This window comes from Nannospalax galili, unplaced genomic scaffold (genome assembly GCF_000622305.1).
Source record: "Nannospalax galili isolate Female #2095 unplaced genomic scaffold, S.galili_v1.0 scaffold39, whole genome shotgun sequence".
In the NCBI taxonomy this organism is placed as follows: domain Eukaryota; kingdom Metazoa; phylum Chordata; class Mammalia; order Rodentia; family Spalacidae; genus Nannospalax; species Nannospalax galili.
In genome coordinates this window covers 3,907,182-3,911,860 of record NW_008346683.1, presented here as the reverse complement: position 1 = coordinate 3,911,860, position 4,679 = coordinate 3,907,182, and positions in this window count along the sequence as shown.

The window sequence follows — 4,679 nt, the reverse complement described above, 5'->3', positions numbered from 1 at the left end:
TTCCTCCATGGCCTGTGCTCCAGCTCCTGCCTCCAGGTTCCTTCCTGCCCTGAGTTCCTACCTTGGGTTCCTGGATGAACTGCGACCTGGGAGATGTAAGACAAATAAACCCTTTCCTCCCCAAGTTGGTACTGGTCAGAGTATTTTGTCACAGCAATGAAGAACAAACTAAGACAACAAGACTTAGATGAAGGTAGGGTAGAGGCAAGAACCAAAGATGATACCATGGCTAGCCAGATGGCTCAGTGGGTAAAGGCACTTGCTGCCAAGCCTGACAACCTGAGTTTGAGCCCTTGAACCCACATAATGAGAACCAACTTCCACAAGTCATCTTTTGACCGCCCACACACATTGTGGCATAGGCACGCCCACACATGTACCAAAACATTGGTGAATGAATGTAATATTACTAAAAAAAGATTACACTGGGGCTGGAGAGCTGGCTCAGTGGTTAAGAGCACTGACTGCTCTTGCAGAGGACCCAGGTTCCCAGCACCCACATGGTGGCCAACAACTGTTGGTAACTCCAGTTCCAGGGCATCTGATGCCCTCTTCTGACCCCCATGTCACTGCATGACACAGGTGCACTTACACACATGTAAGCAATATAGTCATACACATAAAATAAGAATAATAAATATTAAAAAAAAAGATTATACCAATTTCTGGCTTAGGAGACTGGCAGGTACCACTGTCTTCCTATAGAGACTAGGAACAGATTTTAGCAGACAGTGAGTTGAGTTCATAAGTCAATTTTGCGACACCTGTGGGATCTTTAGGTGAGGATGCACAATGGATTGTGGGTTGTTTAGAGGAATGTGGGGTCAGAAGTCATAAGTAAGTCCTGAGTAAGTGAATGCCATCCAAATGGTAAGGAGAGGGTTAAGACCTAGCACAGTAAACATGATAATGTTACTACATAACTCCCAAGAGAATGATTAGTAGTATCAAACACTACAGAAGGCAAAGAAACTAAAATTGGTCTAGTTAGTAACAAGCTAACTGGTGACTGTAGTGTTAAAGGGCACAGCCTGGACTAAGGACAATCAAGGGTGGAATGGGAGCAGAGGAAGTCACTCTGAGGACATCCTGTTCAAGTAGTGAGGCTGAGTAAGAGCAAAAAGGGTCTCCTTCAATCCAGTTCAGTGTCTTTCCCCTGAAGAACTCAGTCTTTGTGCCAGTCAGTCAGTCAGTCAGTCAATCCTTCTGTTGCTTTTAATTGCTTGTTTTACAAGTATGCCCACTTGTTTTACACTGCCAACTGGACCGTCAGTTCTCAAAGGCAGAATATGACAATCTTTAGGAGCCTCATAAGGACCCGTGCTCTGTCTGCAGAAAGAATATTTGTCACATGATAAACCAGTGAGGTTTGCTTCCTTCCAAACTTGGGCAAGTATCTTGGCATCTGACTATGCTGTTTGTCTCCCTCTTTGCTCTGAAACCTGTAGCGATAGATTTAAGACAAGGGCTTCCCAAAAACCTCAACTAGCACTGAGTAGGGCATGTGGCTACAGCACTCCTGGAGTCTGGAGAGTGCTTGTTGTTTTGAGGGCTACCTGCAACTTACTGATTTGTGGAATATATAAAATAGAGGCTGGAGAGATGGCTCAGTTGTTAAGAGCACTGGCTGCTCTTCCAGACTACCCAGATTGGATTCCCAGCACCCATATGGCAGCTAATAACTATAACTCTAATTCCAGGGGACCTGATGCCCTTTTCTGGCCTCCATGGTCTTTGAAGGATATAGGTGCACTTACATGCAGTCAAGACACTCATACACATTAAAAAAAAAAAAAAAGGCAGGATACACACAGTCACTACGCAGAATAGAATGTTTTCATTATGGTACTCAGGATGTCAGTTTTTGACACAAACCTAGACATACCTGGGAAGAGGGAGCCTCAACTGAGGTATTACCTCCATTGGGTTGGCCTGAGGGCATGTCTGTGGTGGATTTTGTTGATTGCTAATTGATGTGGGAGGGCCCAGCCCTCTGTGGGCAGTACCATCCCTATGTGGGTGGGCCTGGGCTAAGACAGGTAGCTGAACAAGCCAGGAGGCAAGCCAGCCATCAGAGCTCCATGGCCTGTGCTTCAGTTCCTGCCTCCAGGTTCCTGCTCTGGCTTCCCTCAACAATGGGCTGTAACTTGTAAGATGAAATAAACTCTTTCTTCCCCAAGTTGATTTTGGTCAGTGTTTTATCATAGCAACCAGAGCAGCAAATGAGAATTTAGCATCTCTCATTTGCCTCAATAAGGCTAAGCAAGAAGACAAATCCCATTTAAAAACCTTTTTGAATAGTCCACATTAGGTAAGTCATCTTCAAACTGGAACTGGATAGTCCTTGTACTGAATAAAAGCAATACAAAATGATCAAATTAGGGGGAAGGAGGCTGGAGAGATGGCTCAGCAATTAAGAGCACTGGCTGCTCTTAGGACCTGGGTTTGATTCCCAACACCCACATGGCAACTAATAACTATTCACAACTTCAGTTCCAGGGAATCCAACACTCTCTTCTGACATCCTCGGGCATTGCATGACATGGGTGCACTTAGATGCATTCAGGCAATACACTCATACACATAAAATAAAAAATTAAATAGGAGTGTGGAGTAGTTAATCCCAACCTCTAAAATTTTAGTGAATGGCTCCCTCCCCCCATTAGCAACCAAAGTCATGCATACTTGATAAACTCCAAAACACCAATAGCAACCTTTTACTATGTTAATTATTTATGCCTGGCTGTTACCTACTTACTGTATATGTGCAATGCATGCCTGAACCACTGCTCGTTTCTGTTATGCCCCCTCATAGCATTATCTTCTTGGATTAATGACTGGTGAGAGAGTTTCTAGATTAGGTTAAGTGGAAGATCTACCCTAAATGAAGAAGGCACCGTTCCATGGCTAGGGCCTGAGTAAAACAGAAGTGAGCTGGGGACCAGCATTCATCTCTCCTGTTTCCTTGACTGCGGGTGCCATGTGAGCAGCTGCTTCAGGCTCCTGCTGCCAGGCCTTCCCTTCCGTGATGGACGGCACCCTCAAGCTCTCATCTAGGATAAGCTCTTCCTTTCCTAAGTTGCTTGTCAGGTATTGTGTCACAGTGAACAAGAAAAGTAACTACGCCAATACTTAACTAGTCCAGATGGACATTTGCTCCCTGGACATCAGGTCCCTGTAGTCAAGCAGTGGAGCTAAGGGAAAATAATAGAACACAAGGACAGAATGAACTTTGTGTAGCGCAGAACAGCATTCTGAGTACAGGTGATGCCTTCAAGAAATTCTCAAGAGATGGGCGAACAGCCTTACGGTGAACATGAAAGAAAAACGCAGCCATCAGCAGAAACAGGAAAACCAATTCCAAACAACATTGTGTTTTTATAGATTACATGGTAAAATGTAATTTGAAAATCAAAATGGGAACATCTTAAAGATTTTATTCATTATTTGAATCTCCATTTCCTTACTGCTCTAATATAAAGTGGTAAAACCAGAAAATTGGTTTTGTTTGTAACTCATTGTTTTCCCAGCCATTTAACAGGAATGCTACAACCATCAGTGTGTGACGTCAGTGCTTTTAAAGTATTATTGGGAAACCACCTGACCTTTAAAAATGGATGGGGGCGTGCATCTCAGTGGTAGAGTACTTGATTAGCATATTTCCAGGTCCTGGGTTCAGTATGCAGCACTAAACCCCCTGTCCTCATTTCCCCAATAAACAAACAAGGACCAAAAAAGGTATGTGCAGTAAGATCCATCCTTCACAACTCCAGGAATCAGACAGGGCTCCTTCAAAGGGCCTTAGGAGCTGTGAACATGTGCACAGGTTTGAGGTTTTTCTTCCCTCAAGGGAGTAAGAATAGCTGGTTATTTTAGTTCTGTTTAAAGATTTAAGGGGCCTTTCTTCAAGTGGGAAAATAACCTATTTATAATAAGGAAAAATAATACCTTTTAAAAACTCAAAATATTAACCAGTACTTCCTAGGGTCAAGAGACGGACCAAGGAGCCTGCTACAGACAGAGCTGATCAGAGAAAACTTCATTGTAAAAACAATTCTCTCCATTTCCCTTCCTTACCTCACACCAAAGAGTAACTTTCAAAGCCCCTAATAAACCGCAAATAACATATGTAACCAGATCTACATTTCCTGTGCTGATGTCAGTCAGTCTGGGGAGGAGACCTTGCCTTGAATTACTTTCAAGTGCCATGCCATTAGGCAAGCCCAGTTAGAGCAAGCCTGCACAGACACCCAAAGCTGCCTCATCTTCAGAGGCCTCATCCTCATCCTACCAGAGGCCTATTTCTCATGTTGAGGTGCCCTCAAGGCACTGTCTGGTAAATAAGCCTTTGTGTCATCTGCACAGCAGTCCTGAGCCAGCCTCAAGGCCTGCACTCCACGAAGACCACAGGAGCTCTAGCTTGTTCACTGCTAAGCTACCCGGCACTCAGTAAACTCAGCCATGGCTGTTTCATCTCATGCAGTTTTCAGAGGAAGTCTACTTTTCTCCCTTTCCAAACAGCAGTATCTAGAGGATACCCTAAAGGGGATTTCATTATAAGCTGAGATGAAAGTCTTAGGAAAGATTATCTTTAGGATGAGCCTCTAAAGACTACTTAGCAGGAAATCAGAAAACAACAACACTGTTTCAAGTATAAATGCAAATTTTCCTAGGCTATA